The sequence below is a fragment of the Ochotona princeps genome, chromosome 13 (genome assembly GCF_030435755.1).
Source record: "Ochotona princeps isolate mOchPri1 chromosome 13, mOchPri1.hap1, whole genome shotgun sequence".
Lineage (NCBI taxonomy): Eukaryota > Metazoa > Chordata > Mammalia > Lagomorpha > Ochotonidae > Ochotona > Ochotona princeps.
Window position 1 is genome coordinate 57,380,180 of NC_080844.1, and position 18,530 is coordinate 57,398,709.

General features: G+C 42.0%; 1 pseudogene; it reads right to left on the reverse strand.

Annotated features, from left to right (window-relative positions):
• Nucleotides 1-1,239: 1,239 nt before the first annotated feature.
• Nucleotides 1,240-7,178, reverse strand: LOC101527039 (heterogeneous nuclear ribonucleoprotein A3-like; annotated as a pseudogene).
• Nucleotides 7,179-18,530: the final 11,352 nt, after the last annotated feature.

Consider the following 18,530-nt stretch of genomic DNA (forward strand, 5'->3'; position numbering starts at 1 on the left):
TGTTAGATAAAATAAAGCAAGAGTATTAATTACTTGGCATTCCTTTCATCCTAATAATTTTATTACCTGTAGCTTGAGATTATTGGCATTGATTCTATCAACATTGTGGCAATATTTTACAAAAACACACTTCTCAATTCCGCATGGCCTGACCCTGGTGAATACTTCGAATTGGCCACTGTAGTAGTGAAACTGTTTGCATCACGAAGGTCGGCCAGTGCTACAAATCCAGGCTTTATCTTTTTTCTCCTGTAGAGCTGTTTATTAAAAATTTACCAATACGCCACTGATCTTATTGTCAATTTACCACAGTGAAGGCTCTGACTCTGGACTTAGAAACTGGACTTTATCAGCATGATGAGAATAGAGTAATTTTTCTAGGGAGGATTCCAACCTCAGAGACTAATATATACAATCAGAATATCAAATTTATTCATTTATAGTGAGGCAAACTACCCTAGCACAATCCCCCAGGGGAGCCAAAAGGAGCTAGGTATGCATTTTGAGCATTTAATCACACTAAGCTAAAGCACAGAATATCCATTTTTAAAAAGCTAAAAATTCCTTAATTCTTTTTACTCCTGATACCACTACCACAATTTACAGGGCAATATACCTGATGTGATGACAAGAAAAAGAAAAGACAAAGCTACAACAGAAAAAAGACCTTAGGAACATGCTGATACTACATTGTGTTAATCAACAGCTGCACTTTTTGAAAAAAAGATTTAATTATTTTAATTGGAAAGGCAGATATACAGAGAGGAGGAGAGACAGAATGGAAGATCTTCTGTCCAATGGTTCACTTCCCAAGTGGCCACAATGGCTGGAGCTGAGCCAGTCTGAAGCCAGGAGCCAGGAGACGCCTCCGGTTCTCCCACACGGGTGCAAGGTCTCAAGGCATTGGGGCATCCTTGACTGCTCTCCGAGGCCACAAGCAGAGAGCTGGATGGGAAGTGGAGCTGCCATGATTAGAATCAGTGCCGGTCTGGGATCCCAGCGTGTTCAAGGCAAGGAGGTTAGCCACTATGCTATCATGCCAGATACACTTTTTACAAACTAGCTAAGACAGTCTTGAACAAGAAGGGTTTCCTGTTGAAGCTGCAGTGCCTTTTCTGACTGGATCATCGTTCCTTTTCTGGCAGATTTTTATAGTTCCTCTCATGCATTTGGGGTTATTGTCTCAAAGTTATCTGCAGCTTTCCTCCTGCAAAGAACGGTAGCCCTTTTCTACTGTTTTTAGAACCTACTGTTACCATTTCCACCACTTTCACAACTGGATCCATAGGCACCACCATAGGGACTGCCTGAGCTTCTCCCACCAAAACTGCCCCCCTTCATGGGTTTATGATTTGATCGCTGCTGTCCATCATAGTTTCCAAAATTGCTGTAGTTTCCACCACTGCCAAGTTGCCTCCAAAGTTTCCTCCTTCATTGTAACCATCATATCCTCCTCCTCCACCATATCCTTGTCTGTCAGCATCATAACTTCCCTTGCTACTGTCACCAGAACCACCGCCAGAGTGCCATCATCTCCTCCATCACCTCCTCCGTAACTTCCTCCACCACCCTAGCCTCCTCTTCCACCAAGGTTCCCACTACAGCCAAAATTACCTCCACTACCACCGCCAGAGTTTCCTCCATGACCCATAAAGTTGCCAGATCCACGTCCACGGCCTCTCAGTGATCCAGCAGCAGACTGCATCTCTTGTTTAGAAAGGACTTTTTCACTTCACCACTATACCCATTCATAGACTGGCATTTCTGAACAACAAGTTTATTGAGTGTATCATGATCATTGAAAGTAACAAAAGTAAATCCTCTTTTTTTTCTTTTTGCCACTCTACCTGTCTTGCATAACTTCTATGGTTTCAGTCTTGCCATACTTCTCAGTCTCTCAGATTATATTCCTCTGTATCTTCTTTAATACCACCAACAAAAATCCTCTCCACCTTTAGATGGGCACCAGGCTTTACTGAATCCTCGCTAGAAACAGCTCTCTTTGATTCTTCAACATGTCTACCAACCTGATGTGGTTGAGTACACATTGCTGCATCCATGTCTTCAACACCAAGAGTAAATCATAAAAGTTTTGTGGGTCTCATAATCTGTGAGTGTGCCCCACTTCTCGAAATGTTCTTTCAAGCTACCATCTGTAGTTTCAAAGCTCAAAGCACCAATAAGTAGCTTCCTCAGCTGCTCCCATTCCTTTGGATCATGACCCTCATCTTTGAGAGCAGACTTGCCTCTTCCAGCTCAGTTCAATGTCCAGAATATCCCATTTCACAAGTGCAAAACCAGCTGCCTGGACGGGTTCACCCTCCCTCTCCATCCTTGGTTGGCCACTGTACATTTTGCTTGGAGACTCCGTTGTCATAATGGTAGCTGACTCTTCCCTTTACCCTACTGATGGACTTAGTCTTTCTTAGCAGAGTCTCTGTTTGGGTTTTGGCCACAGTCTGGTGGTTGCCTTTTATCTTCAAGGTAGTATTTTCTCAAAGGGAAATTTCTTGACCATTTTTTATTAAGAGTGTTTGGCTATATCTTAGAAATGCAGCTGCTTAGACCATCCCTGTATCTTCTAAATCATGGTCTCCGCTGGTGGGACCCATGAGTCTGTATTTTAACAAGTTACTTGGTGATTTCTGTGTACCATGTAATGTGAGGACCACAGTTGGAAGGTTTCTTGGCTTATCTCTACTTTGTAAAAAAACAACATACTGAATTCTGAATGTAACACTCAAAAAACTTGTATTTTTAAGTTCCTGGGAGCACCATGTTGTAGTCTCCCTATGCCATTCACATTTCATTCATAAAGGACATCATATACTAAATATTTTGGCTCAATGAGAAAATATGTTACCATCTTTAATCCTAGTGAGATGGTATAGGAGATGGGACCTTGAGGAGGTAACTAGGTCACAAAATAGAGCTCCCATTGATGGGATTAGTGCCCTTGCATAGGTACCTTGGAGAGCTCTCTTGTTCTCTAACGCACAAAGAGGAGAGGTTGACCATCTGCAGTCTGGAAAAGGGCCTTCAGAAGACCCAACCAGGCTGACTCCTCTCTCTAGACTTCTCAAGTTCTGTGCGATCAGACATGTCTGTTGTATATGAGCTACCCAGGCTGTGGAGCTTGTTATAGCAGCTTTAATGAAGAGTACACTAGACATTGTGGCCCAGTAAACACAAACTTTTCAACCCCTTCCAAGGAAGGAGCCATCCATTTTCATTATCTTTTATGATGGAGATATGTAAGGCACAGAGGTGGAAAACTGCTGAATGTGAAATCTCAGCGTACACAGACTGAAGTTCATGGGTTTGGTATTAGCTGTGTGAAGCAAAAGGATTAAATTTTTGTGAGTTGAGGCTAGCAAAATCAGAGAGAATCATTTAAGCTCAGTGGCTGTTAACTAGGAGTGAACTTGACTCCAGATAACCTTTGGCCATGTCTGTAGAGAATTTTATTACAACCAGAGATAAGAGTGGCTAAGGTAGGCCTGACATCTAAATAATTGGAAATCAGGATGCTGTTAAACAGCCTACAAGGCATGGTCTCCTGAAAGAAAGAATTATCTGGCCCAAGATGTCAATTTGCTAAATACTAGCCTCATTTCCTTTTCCTTCTTTCCATTCTAGTCAACTTTCTTTTCAACATTCAGCTTCGTTAAGCAGTCACTTGCCTCAGTGAATAGTGTTACAAAGGCTGAATCATTTTAACATTACAAGAAAAGAATAAATTCATGAGCTTATAGGTCATTGTATCTAATGTTTTGTTGTTCATAGAGCAAAGGCTCAATAAAACATTTTTAATTAAATGGTGGATAGACTAAAACATTAATTTCATACATGTGTTTTAATAAATTACAGGAAGATGGCCAATCATATATAAATATATGAACATATTCTTTGTCTAGAGTGGGTCATCAAGTACAACTACATGCTTCTCTCTTTGAATGGATCCAATAATAATGTTCTTTAACAAAGAAAGTAAAATGGAACTATTTGCTAAGAATGCAATGCTAATAAAAGCCTGCCCTGACTGCAACCCCCATGGTCTATTGAAACAATTCAAGGAATGTCAGAAAAGCACATGACTTCAAGGTTAATGTGTAAGATTTACAGAAACTTGAAAAATCCCTGTGACTAAAAAAAGTTTGAGCTCCCTGCATGCCTTTAAATGAAAATGACAGCCAAAATAAGTTAATTATAAAAACAGCTAACTTAACAGGTTTTCATATTTGCTTCCTGCTCGAACTAACATTTCATCAGTAATCCCTAAGGGGAAAGAAGGAAGAAGGAAAAGCTCAAAACCAAAGTTTTTTGTTTGTTTGTTTGCTTGCTTTGTTTTGTTTTCTGTTCTTTACACATATCTAGGTCCTATGCCAAGGTTTCTGTCTGTAAATTGGGTACCTTCGGAGTTTAACCATCACACAGAGAGAGAGGGAGGTAAATACCCCCTGGCTTGATTTGAGTTCCAAGTAAAAATAGTAAATGATCAGTGAGGCTAGGCAAAGATGTGAACAGAAGTGCTGCGTAAAAGAGCCTCATCATTGTCTTAACCTAAAATCAGGATCTCATGGTGTTTGACAGTTGATATGATCAGAAATTTAAAAACACAATTTTACTAATCTTCAGCCACAGAAACAGTGGACAAAACAGGTTAAAGGTCTTATTTAAAAGTATAGAACATAGATTGCCCTCGAATGCAACTCCTTAGTGTAGCATTTCAGACCTTCGATCTCCTCTGCAAGGAAGAACTAGTATTTTCCATGATGCTCTTTCTGACCACTTAATGTGGTTGCCTGTCTGACAAATTTTACATTAGATTAGATAGGTATCTGTCCTTTCAACTGTATCATAATCTTCTCATTCATCTTTAATCTCCAATGCCCTGAACTCAGTAAATCTTGGTTGAACGAAACAGAATTGAACCTTGGTGTTCTGATCACAATCTGATGCACTTTCAAATTGACAACTTACTGTGAACCAAGGTGACATTGGATTTTTTTTTTAAATTCTTTGCTGAGAGGTTTTTCTACAAATAGATATTCTACAAATATTATTAAAATTCACTACAATGTTACACTCAGAATCCTTTTTTTAAAGATTTATTTATTTTTATTGGAAAGGTAAATTTATAGAGAGAAGGAGAGACAGAAAGATCTTCTATCTGCTGGTTCGTTCTCCAAATGACTGCAGTGGCCAGAGCTGAGTAAATACAAAGCCAGAAACGAGGAGCTTCTTCCAGGTCTCCCACATGCATGCAGGACCTTAAGGATTTGTGCCATCCTCGACTGATTTCCCAGGTCATAAGCAGGGAGCTGGATGGGAAGTAGAGCAGCTGGAATCTGAAGCGGTGCCCAAAAGGGATTCTGGTATTTGCAGGGAAGAATTAACCAAATGAGCCAGACCCTACATTTGGACCTTTGCAATTAAGATTTCTTAAATGTGTCATGGCTACATTTACACCTTAAATTGTTTTAATTTTAACACAATGGGTGAGATTTCGGGATATATAAGATCTCAAATGTATTTTTCTTGATATTTAGTTCTTTTTTTAATAACTTTTTTACTAAATAATTCATACTCATTATAGAAATCTTAGAAAACAGTAAAGAAATAAAATATGAATTACTCAAAGTTGTAGTATACATTTTTATATGCATAAAGAAATCTTGGTTCTGTACCAGGAACAGAGCGCAGCATTGAAGAAGTATAGTTGACTTAAGAAATTATCTAGCTAGACATTTCCTTACTGGGGCAGTTTTGCAGGTGTTATAAGTAAGATGCCAAGTGACTCACCCATCTCACACCACTGGCAAGGGATTGAAGAGTATTGAAACCTCATGTCTGATCTCCAGCAGAGAGTCAGGGGAAGTGCCAAAATCTTGCAATATCCCACTGGATGCACATTCATTTTGTTGCTACAGTAAGCCACAAGTAAGTCTTTTTTTTTTTTTTTTTTTCACATGTGAGTCTTAAGGGGGCAGCTCATTCCTCTAACATGTCTCCACTGTCTTTAGAATCTATTAAAGCCCCTATTAGAATTCATCTCTTTAAGAATAAAAGGAGCTGAGGGGCTAAAGAGAGGGTTGGAATAATCCATTAATTATATCCGTTAAGCTTCAGTTACAGCTAATAAGGAACATCACATGACCATGGTATGTGCTTGTTCTGAACAATAAAAAACACGAGGAAAGATAAGATTCAGGACTGAAATGTCCTTCAGTGTGCCGTAGGTAGTGGTGATGAAAGTCATTCAAACAAAAATTGATTGAGGTATTTTAGTAAACAAAGGAGCTTTTTGCTCACCCATCAGGAAGTGTATTGTTAATACAGTGCTGCTCAGCCTTCTGGAAGAAAATGTTTGTTCTTGCTTCTCTCTTTAGCCTAATTCTTATTCTGTCACTTTTCAGGAAAAAAAAAAAGATTGCAAATGATGGCCCTATTTTATTTGCTTCAAAAGAAACAGGCTGTTGCATTGTGCGTGGCCTTGAAGTGAGTGTGAAAGGAAGACCACTTAACTGAGCAGGCAGCTGCTAGGAAGCAGCAAATACAGTGTTAAGAAATGAGGACAACGGCCATTGGATAAAAGTAAATGCATTCTGTAGCTAATACAGTCTAAATATATTTTTTTAAAAAAATTTCTTCTTTAAATATTGCTTTATTTTTATTGGAAAGGCAGATTTATATAGAGAAGAAGAGACAGAGAAAAGATCTTCCATTCGCTGGTTCATTCTCCAAATGGCCACAATAGCTGGAACTGAGCCTATCCAAAGCCAGGAGGTTTTGGTTACAGAGCACCAAGACTTTGGGCCATTGTCTGCTGCTCTTCAGGCCACAAGCAGGGAGCTAGATGGGAAATGGAGCAGCCAGGACATGAACTGGTACCTACACGGGATTCTATCACTTGCAGGTAGATTAACTGATTGAGCCACCGTGCTTGTCCTTAAAAACTAACTTTCTTAATAAGACAATAATGGCACCATAGTAGCTTGTAGCCTTTGTGTTTCTTTTATGTTTCTTTTACATTTTGAGATTTATTATCACTTATATTTATATCACCTACAGGTTATACTGAGGATCTGGAACTTTAATAATTAAAAACCTGGAGCTTCAATACCTGACATGGAGTCCATTTGTATTCTCTGAGTTCTGAAGGTGGAAGAGGTCATTCTTATTAGCATTGATGCAGTATATTACAATGGAAGCTTTGACTAACATGAAGATAATAAAAATACATCCTCCAAAATTAATACCAGGACAATATGTAAGATTTTTTAAATGTGTGTGAAGAGGGAGATAAATCTTGCAACTCGTAAGTATTTCATCCTTGATACAAATATATAGAGAGGAAGCTGGACATCCGGTAAAGGATATTTTGGAGATGCTAGTGTTCAATGATCCCCTCATGGAGATAGGCTGTGCTCTCTTCAAGGGAAAAAAACCTCAACAAGACCACTTAAAGAGCCTAACTGTCCTGACCAGGCCTTAGCACCCTCCAATGCACAAGCGCTGGGTCTGAAGTGGGTCAGTGGCTGTTGTACCCACTGGTGTATGTGAGAGCTGGTCTGGGGAACAGCCTAGCAGGGTTACACAGGTACAACCCTGACTGGTTGTACCTGTGTAAAGTCTGGGTCTGGAGTGAGCCAAATCATATTGCTGTACCCAGCTACACTTGCAAGAATTGGGGCGGGCGGCTGACCTGTGGGGTGTTGGAGGGGCCTCCCTACCGGACCAACACACCCACAGGTGAGAGAGAGGGTGCGTGATGGTATGGACCAGGTTGCAGCACCTACTGAGGTACACAAGAACCAGAGCTGAGGGTGGCCCCCGGGTCACCTGAGTGCCTTGGACTGACCTGATCCCTGATCTTGGGGAGTACCCCTGGATAAGAAGTCTGCCCACAGAGCACCTTTTGTGGGAACAGGCTACCCCACTGCCAACTCCAGAGAAAGAAGAAGAGCATATGCAGGATTACCGAACTCTCCAGTCTAGCAGAAGAGCTCGGGTACTTCTTCAGGGGAAAGAGAGGAGTGAGTGGCACAGCATTTCAGAGAGCACCGAGGCCTGTGACACTCTGAGGCAGACATGGACAATCAGCAGGCCTTAGATCTGAGATACGAGGAACAATGAAGAACAATGGAATATGTCACCTCCCATACAATGACCACCCAGGTGACACCTCCAGGATACTCTCACCCAATCCCAAGGCTCTTGAAGTGGCATCAATGGGCCATCTCCATTCCCCACCACTGGCGTGACAACAGGAAGCCCATACCTTCTTCCTCCTTCCCCCACCGCAGGCACATCTCTCTTTACCCTCCTTCTCTCCCCGACCCTCTGTCCCTACCAGAGGTCTACATGGGTATGCAATTCCCATCCCCTGACCTCTGTTAGAAAAATACATACACATTTTAATTTTTTTAAAAAAGATTTACTTATTTTTATTGCAAAGGCAGATATATGTAGAGGGAGGAGGAGAACAGAGAGGAAGATCTTCTGTCCAATGGTTCACTCCCCAAGCGGCCGCAATGGCTGGAGCTGAACCAATCCGAAGCCAGGAGCCAGGAGCTTCTTCCAAGTCTCCCATGTGAGTGCAGGGTCCCAAGGCTTTGGGCCATCCTCAACTGCTTTCCCAGGCCACAAGCAGGGAGCTGGATGGGAAGTGGGGCTGCTGGGATTAGAACCTGTGCCCATATAGGATCCCAGTGTGTGCAAGGCAAGGAGTTTAACCACTACGCGATAATGCTGGGCCCTAAACATTTTAAAATAAAAAAAAAATTAACTGTGGGAAGTGCTAAAGGGTCTGGTTCCTGTAGCTACACATGAGATAAGCTGATAACGGCTGTGATGGAGAAGTCAAAGGTGGCCTACAAAGAAATTTTCACAGGTCTCCACCTCACTTCCGTTTTTTCTGTGTGTTACCCTGGAAGAACACACACACAACCACAGAGAGGAGCTGGGGGGTACTTTTAAATGCTGAAAGAAGGAACCAGTAGTTGGTTGGCACCTGGAATTTTTTTTTTTAATTCAGTGGAGAGAAAGACATAGAAGAGGTTGCCAGGGATAGAGTGGAGGTGTCTCCCACAGGTATCACCAAAAAAACCAAAACAACAACAATAAAAAACCCTATTCCCACACACCCAGCTATTCTACAGTCAGTGTGTACAAACCCTAGAAAACTCAGTATTCAACAACCACAAGGGGAGTAAGAACTTTCCTGTTTCCCTTCTCTTGCTCCTCTTTGTCCAACAACTAGGCTTAGCAAGACGGGACAGGCAAGGTCAAAGTGTTAGGAAGAGCAGTTTTCCTCCTCCTCCAATGGTACAACTCCATCTCCCATGCCCCAAGCCTGAGCTGCGGGAGGGCAGGAGGCACTCCTTGCAGGAGCAGGCATTTGGCATAGCAGTTAGGGTGCTGCTAGGAATAGAACCTTCCGTATCAGAGTATCAGCAACTTGGATCCAGTTTCTTGCTGATGAGCATGCTGGGAGGCACCATATTATGCTCAAGTACTTGGGTCCCTGCCACCCAGGTGGGATATCCAGATTAGACTCTAGGTTCGTGATTCTGACTCTTACAAGCATTTAAATCAGTGACATGTGACTGGAAGATCTCTTTTGCTTTTTTCTCTCCCTCTTCACTTTCAAATAAAATGGAAATAAATTTTAAAAATTTAAAGGAAGCATTCCTTTTAAAAGTTGCTAATATTTAATTCTACTTGGGATTAGATGTTATGTTTGTTAAATCAAGACCATAGAGTGGGCATGTGGCCTGTGGGTTAGGATGCTGACTGGGGCATCCCACACGAGACTATCTTGGTTCCAGTCCCAAGTTCAACTTCTGATTTCACTTTCCTCCCAGTGTGTTCCTTGGAAGTGAGGGGGAGGGATCAGTGGTTTGGGTTCTTGCTACCCATGTGTGAGAACTGGACTGTGTTCCTGGCTAGCCTTCTATGCCCCATCCCTTGCTAGTCAAAGGTTTGGGAAGTACACCAGCCAGTGGGCCTCTTGCTCGCTGATTCTTCTACCTCTCAAGCAAATAAACAAGAGAATTCAGGAAAAACAAAGTTAAATTTGTAAAATAAGTATTTTGAAGATTAAAATAATAGGCACATTTAAACATTTGCTTTAATGAGTGACCTGAAAGTTGGGGGGAACAGGGCAAGGTGAGGGCAGAAGGAGCTCCCCAAGCAGACGGATGGAAAGAGAGCTCCCATGTCCACAGTGTGAGGCAGCTGTCACCTTTACCAACCAGCTTGTGGACCACAGCTTGCCAGGAGGGGAGGAAAAAAAAGATTTTGATGTTTTTCCCATTGCTGTCTCAGAGAAGAAAGCTCAGCTGCTGTGAAAGTTACATTCAAAACCCAGTGGGTATATTTGCATATTCAAGACTAGGACATATCATGTAAGCATTGAATTATGGTATTCATTATTTCAAATGACAAGCTAGGGCTTTTTTTTTCTTTCTAATTTAACAAATTAATTTGCCCTGGAACCTTCTGGTCTGCATTTTAAGATTCTAAGCTTTCATCACAAAAAGCTGACAGCACTGAAGATTAAAGAGTGTGGTTCCTCTCAAGATGTTCTTGGTCCTGCAAAGGATTCCGTGTGATTTTTCGGCTTCTTCTTCTCTTGATATGCTCTTTATAGTCTGTAAGATTATTTTTTAAAGAAAAAAATTCTTTTCAAAGAAAAAAACTTGACATGAAGGGCATGTCAAGGAATAGAGGATACCGTGTTATATCACAGAAAGCTCATAAATTTTTTTTTTACAATCCTTTTGACTTACAGTATATCTTTTCCTCATGAAGTGCCCACAGCTCTATACGATAAGGTTGGTTGTCTTGGTAAAAGACATTTTTCTCCCTCCTGCCCTACAGAAGGAATCTCTTTCAAATTATGATAATCATTTTGCAGAAAACAGGGTTTTTTTTTAACTTTGTTTTCAGGGTTCACAGAAACTAACACTTAATCATGAATTTTTTTTTTTTGCTGCAGATTCTTTTCTCTCTCCCAAAAAAACTTGAACTTTTTTAACATGGCACCAGGACCAACATCTTTCTTCTGTTGTTGAAAGATGGAAGACGAGCACCTGTAGCCCCAGCCAGAGATGTGATATCCTGAAGCCCTACATTTGACTTGGTTCTGCAAATTGGCCCTCCTCTTTGGATAAGGTAATTTGTTATTCATAGTTTCCCAGTCCTCTTATTATCAAAGGGAAAATTGCAGACATTTTAAAGAAGACTAGGCAATTCATCCCTAAAATGTTGGGAAGTTATAAAAACAAACGGATTACTGGACCTCCAAGAAGTCATTGCATTTAAGCATAAGCAAAATTTCCTCTTGGGTCATTAAATTGTAGGCAAGCAGAAAGGTTACATTTTGAGATTCAGACAAAGCTAGTCAAGTTGTAAGCCAAGCAAGTAAAATGTCACAATTCAGGAATATTGACAGCAGTTGTGTTGAGTAGACTTCACACATTCTAAATTTAAAGTTTCTTCGCTGTGCTAATAGAGGTACTGCAGCAGTAGGCACTTAAGAAAACAGGGTGAGTCAACCATTTACAACTACAATGTGTTTTTTATTCAACTCCTAGATTTGCATAAGATTTTTAAATCATCACAAAAACACTGAAAGAAGATCAGGACAGAAAATCACCCAAATTCCTTTGCCTTGTGCTCTGTCCAAAGCCTAGGCTTATTCTAACACCACAGCTTGTGAAGGAAGTCCGGCTTCCCCAGTTGTGACCTCATCAAAGCCACCTGCACACTCACTCTCCAGTTGAGCAGGTTCTCAGCCATGTGACTTGGGGCACTGTTTCTGCTTCAAGTCCGGGGACCTGATCTGAAAGATTAGGGTAGCTAGCGGGTTGATACCTGGCCTTCCCCTCGGGCTAGCAGGTTCCTATCCTGCTTTCCTCTGGCTTCTCTAGCCCTCTGACTGCAGCTTCTTCCCTTGATTGGAGACAATTCCTTCAGAACAAGCTGTGACCCCTGATTTTAATCTGCATGGCCGGTGTACTTACTGGGTGAGCTGAGGTCAGATAGGAAACACAGGCATTCATTGAGAATCGAATGAATTTGCTTCCAATCTTTATCTACTATCTTTTATTCTTGAATAGTAACAAGTGTGCATCCACTCATATTTGAATATCATGCCTGTTTATTTGAAATGACAGAATGCCCATTCTATCTAGTCTCTTTTTTTAAGATTTATGATTTTTAATCAGAAAGATATATAGAGAGGAGGAGAGACAGGAAGATATTCTGTCTGTTGACTTATTCCCCAAGTGACTGCAACGGCCAGAGCTGAGCTGATCTGAAGCCAGGAGCCAGGAGTTTCTTCTGGGTCTCTCATGTGGGTACAGGGTCCCATGGTTTTGGGCTGTCCTCAACTGCTTTCCCAGACCACAAGCAGGGAGCGGGATGGGAAATGGGGCTGCCAGGATTAGAATTGGCGCCTGTATGGATCCTGGCACATTTAAGGTGAGGACTTTAGCCACTAGACTATGGCACCAGATCCTATAAGTCTCTTTAATTGTCAAGTTCAAAACCAAAAAATCTTCCCTAATTGATAAATAATAACTGATTTGGACTCCATGCCCTAGAGGTGGACACCCATTGTGCTGCCTGCCTACCATCCCTCTTTTCTTTAGGGAAATACCATTTTCCACTTTGTATAGGATGGCATCTGCATGAAACTGCTGATCCCAGTGCTTCACCCCCTGTTTGGCTTCACCAAAAAGGAGCTAGAGGACCCAAGCCAGTTAGACACAAGTTCCAGAAAACTAGAATCTTGACCAAAGGATTTCCCCAGTCAAGGTGGGTTAGCAATGAAAAGACTGAAGCTGGATCATTCTAATAGCTAGACCACAAAGAAAGGCTGTCCGTGAAGCTATTTTGTTAGATGAATTTTTTTGTTGTTGTTTGAGAACTTCCATCTGCAGGTTCACTCCCCAGATGTCCACAGTGTCCTGGCCAAGGCCAGTGCCAGAAACTGGTAACCCTACTCAAGAGGCACCATTTGGGTGGTAGGGATCCCAATACTCAAGTTATCCTCTGTTACCTCCTGGTATGTGTTAGCAGGAAACTAGAGTCAGAAGCTAGAGCCAGGAGCCAGAATCAGAGAGCAAACCCAGGGATTCCAGTGTGAAAGCTGTGCCTCACCTGTGGGCCCACCCTCCTGCCAGCTCCGCTGTAAGACTCCCAGACACAGCAGGATTGCCATCCTTCCTGAGGTCATTCACTTGAGGAACTGCCTGGTCTTCCCAGTATTTTCCTTTGCTGAAGATAAAAATGTTTTCTGTTATTTTGCAACCAAGAAATTCTTAGAGATTCCAGGTATTTTAGGGTTTTTTTGTCTAAATAACTCTGTGATAAGCATCATTGTAAATGGTGTGTGTTTGGATATGACTTTTGCATATTTTACATAATTTCCCAGCAGTGAAATTATTCAGTCAAAAGATATCTACATTTTTCTGATTCCTAATACAAACTGCCCAGTTGCTTTCTGAGAGAATTACATGAATTTACATTTTGTAATCTGTGTTATGGAGAGGATTAGTGGAAATATAAAAACTTGCTCTGCATTAGAGAGGACCTCACAATAGATGATATGTCTGTAGTACCTGAAAAAGGAACATAAAGTACATTCAGTTTAACTTTAAATTAATTACACTGAGCTGTTTCTGGGATCTTATAGCATTATTGCCAACATATCTTTATAGGTTGATCTGTACCAAACCTCAGTAAAAAAAAAATACTTATTTAACTGACTTAAATTTATAATAATAAAAAGCCAAAATACTTACTGAATATTTAATAAGCATTTCACTAGGGTTTTGTTTTAGTCTATGAAGTACACAAAATGATTCCATTATTATCTTCCTGGGTAAGGAATAACCTGATTAACATTTCTAAGAGCTTTTGCAGGGATAGTGCAATCCAAGTGACTTTCAAAATTGCATCTCAGGCCTCTGTCCCAGTTGCACCTGTGGTCAAAAACAGTCCTGATTTCACAACTCAGAAACTGAGCACACTTGGGAAGTGACTTGATCTCTCCAAACCATCATTTTATAATCTGTAACTAAGAAAACATTACCCATGCTAATAAGAAAAAGCCCCAGCAGATAAGGATGCAAGTATGTGCAGATTAGCGAATGTGAATTCAGCGAGGAGCCACAGTGGGCTTCCTAATACTTCATGACTGAATGAGGGGACAGACTTGCCCACCAGTCACTGGCGGACTTGGACACTTTGTTTCTCTCACACAGGGCACTCTCTCCTTGCATAATGGTTGGGAGAAAGTCAGCTGAGGACAGGTTACTCCACAAAGCAGAGCCCAGCAGGCGTCAGGCCAGAGCTGGTCAGACAGGCCTTCCTAGGTGAACAGTCAAGGTGTTCCCCCTGCACACTACCAGGGAAGTGGTGTGGAGAAAGCATGTGAGCCAGGTCTCGCCCAGGCTTTACCCTCTGGCAACTCTGAGTGGGAGCATGGAGTTTGGGAGAATAAGACTTCCTTCTGTTTCTCAGGGACAACTCCTTCCGTCAGTCATGGGAAATACCTCACAAGGGTCATGGGTGCCTTTCCCCAACTCCTACCTCCTCCTTGGCTGAGTCAAAGAGAGCTGTCAACTCCATAATATCACTCCCACTCATTTGTGCCCCACTTCTTTAAAATGTGATCCTTTTTTAAAAGTGTCTCCCATAAAACACAGCTCAACATCAGAACCGTGCTTCCTTTGTCCTCTGGTCTAGCCCTTCCACATGTTTGGGCTGCTTGAGCTGTTTCTGGGTCCCCTGCGGGCTATAGGGTATGCCCAGTTATACGGGCAGCAGATACTGTGCAGAAGGGCATTAGGAGCCAAGAGCTAATTGGAGTGTTGTGATGAGCTGTCATGGTTGCCTGGACCTGTCAATAGTGCTCAATAAAGCCAGAAGGCCAGGCGGCCGCGGCTGCATACTGATTGCTGAGTCAGGTTTCAGAATGTGGAAGGGCTTTCCAAGCATTCAGTTTTAGAATATTAGTCTTGGCTCTTAAGTGGTTAAAATTCCTGGCTGCTCTTTGAGCTAAGTCTGGACAATTCTTAGTTGTGGCTGAGATTTTATTGTGGTATCTTTGCCCTCAATATACACGAATCTCTCCCCAGTCTCTTGGATGCCTGAATCAGCTGTATCTGATCAGCTGTCTTTTCTTTCTTGCTTTGCAGTCTTCACGAATGATAAACACAGGTGTAGAGGACAGGGGAACTTTTACCTCCTTATCCATGGTTCCTTGTCACTTCCTCCTTGTGCAATGTAGTCCCTGTTTCCTCATGCCCATCAAATTATTTTTTATCTTGCCCACCTATTCATATTTATTATTATATGCTTCATTTTCATTGAGGAATTGTCTGTGTGCATGTTTTATCTGCCCAGATAGAATGTCATGGTATCAGGAGTGCTGGACCATGCACAATCCATCTGTAGGTATCATTCCAGCTCCTAACGTGCAGCACCTGGCACTACAGAGAAAGTCTAACAGGCTTCCATTTTCTCCTTTAGCCTCGGCATTCTCCCAACAATGTTAAGCATCTCCATGAAAGTACCAGAGAAAGCACTTCGCCTTACCTGTTATGGTTATATCCCCATGGCAACTGAAAGAGAACCCAGAGAGGCAAATTTGAATCTGTCCTGGATTTGGACCCTCAGCCTTCTGAAGCTGTATGCCTTGCAGGAGCTGTTGTTTGATCTTCCCCTCCCCCAACCCCATGGACTCACCCGAGGCTTCCCACAAGGACTAAAATCCCTACAACAAGGGGGCTGAATACTGACAAAATCATTTTATTTAATCACAACAGTGTGAATGCCAAATATGTGTTTGTAATAAACGTCCTTCTTTGTTACAAGGTAAAAAGAGAGTGAAAACTAGATTACTAAGTTTCTTCTTCTTGGTTGTAAGTGACAAATGCAATTCAAAACAGCCTAAATTAAAAGGGAAACTAGCTTGGCTTTTCCAACAGATGTCAGAGTGGAGGGCAATGTGGGGACGATAGACTGAGATCCTGTGATTAATCCCATGTCAGCCACCTGCTTGTCCCTGATGGTGGTGGTGGTGGCACGGACTTTTCACAGAGATTGGTGTGTGTTGGGTGGAGACAGGACTGGGCAATAGGGCAAGACATCATACCATATTAGAAGGATTTGATTGGATGGCTTTCCACACTTCGCTGATGTTGAGAAAAGACTCCAGGACCTGCTTTAGTGGGACCCCAGGGCCTGTTTAGTGGGTGCTGTGTCTTGAGGCTGGTGCTTGCCTTTGACGATATATTCACTGGTTGAGCCTGAGACTCTAGATGCCGTATACATGCTCAACAGGGTTGAGTTCTCTCTGTAGATCTGTCCCTTCCCTGTTAACTCACTGTAGTGACCTTCCTCCTTTCCTAACCTCTGGGACTGGTGGCTTATATGTGTGGGTGATGTAGTTTTGCTTTGTTTTGTTCTGCAAGACAGTCTTCAGACTGCCCCAGTTTGAATACACTGGAAGCACAGGCCCAGGCTCCCTGTCCTTCAACTAATCTGTACTCCCAGAACTTAGCATCTTCACCAAGGTCATATACTCTTGGAAAAAAGAAGGTCCAGTCAGGCTCAGACATTCTATTGTTAAGTTGATTTTGGCATGTTACAAACTTTGTTCACGTTCTAGAATGAAACCATTTCCTTGCTGAACCTAGCACTAATCATGCTGTTCCTGGAATGGAGGGAAGCCACCTCAATATCAGATTTCTAGGTAACTGTAACTGTGGGCATGTAGCATGTTCTCCAACAGGTTTGTTTTGAATATAGTACTGAAATTAACACCTAAAGCAATATCATGTGCATGGAGTTCATCTCATGTAGCTGTGGCTTGAAAATGACTTGTCCCCTTTGAAACTCAAGGCAAAATTTGATTCCCTGATGTGATTGGTGATGCCAATTCTTGAATCATGAGGATGAACACCTCATGAATAGATGAATGCTATTGCCTGGCAAGTAAGTGAGTAGATTATCAATCCTTCACGATCTTTTCTATTTTGCACATGCTCACTTGCTATTCCATTATGAAATGAAGCAGCTTGAGGCCCTTGCCGCATGCTGGCAATGTGCTCCTGGATGAGCTAAGCTAACATCTTTTTGCTTGCAAAGTACCCAGTCTCCAGAGAATAGACTAAGACACAAGCCATGCAGCTTCTGAAAAGGAACCAATTTCTTTCATGTATGCAGCCCTCCTTCCCTCAGGAGGCAGCTGCATTTTCTGCTGACTCTCCCCGGGACCATCAATCCACGAATCCTTAAACCAGTTCCTGGAGAAATGCCTCCTCCTGACAGTCCCGGAAGGAGAGCCCTGGCTCTCCAAAACCCGTGACAGATTCTGAGAGAGAAATCAGAAGGCTGAGCTCTTTGGATAAGCTGTGTGCATTTTATTTTTTATTTTTGCAAGCCTCCTAATTTTACTGCATAGTTATTTTGGATCCAGTGACAATTTGTACAATTTCCCTGTAAGTCATTCATACACAGTTTCCTACTGCAAGACTAGGCATTACTAATACATATCTATGAATGAGAGCTGAGCTTCTCAAGTGCAAACTTTTTTTAAGATTTGTGTATTTTTATTGCAGAGTCAGATATATACAGAGAAGAGGTGAGACAGGGAAGAAGATCTTCCGTCCAATGATTCACTCCCCAAGCGACCGCAACAATCAGAGCTATGCTGATCCGAAGGTAGGAGCCAGGAGCTCTTCCAGCTCTCCTACACGGGTGCAGGGTCCCAAGGCTTTGGGTCATCCTTGACTGCTTTCCCAAGCCATTAGCAGGGAGCAGGATGGGAAATGAGGCTGCTGGGATTAGAACAGGTGCCCATATGGGATCCCGGCATGTTCAAGACTAGAACTTTAGCCGCTAGGCCACTGTGCCAGGCCCAAAGTTTTTTATGTGTTAAAGCTCTTGCCCTAGATAGAAGGGGTTTGGAACAATATGATGCAGAAATCTTTCCTTACAACTCTCAAGCATGAGGAATTCACTGTGTTGGCTGAACTAGATGGATCTGTTCATTTCTGTTCTCGCTTATAATGAGGAAGTCATTAATCAAGGAACAAAAATACCACCCATGTAATCAAAAGAACAGACTGGTTTTGCTCAATGCAAAAACAAGGCAAACAAAACTGAAAATTCAACAACTTCTTTAATGAGATCATTGAAGTTCTATTCTGATAGTGAGTATCTTGACTCAAGTGAGTAGTGGTGGCTTTGTTGGCTCTTTGTACCTACAGGGGAAAGTAGTTTGGCTATTAGATCTCACACTGCACAGGTGCTGAGAGAAGTATCCAGGCTTGTTCTTTTCTTTTTCTTTTTCTTTTCAGATTTATTAGAAAGACAGGGTTACAGAAAGAGTAGGAGAAAAAGAAGAAAGAGAAAAACATCTTGTATATGCTGGCTCATACCACAAATGGCCTTGTTGGCCAGAGATAGACTAGGTCAAAACCAAGGGCCAGAAACTTGTTCCAGCT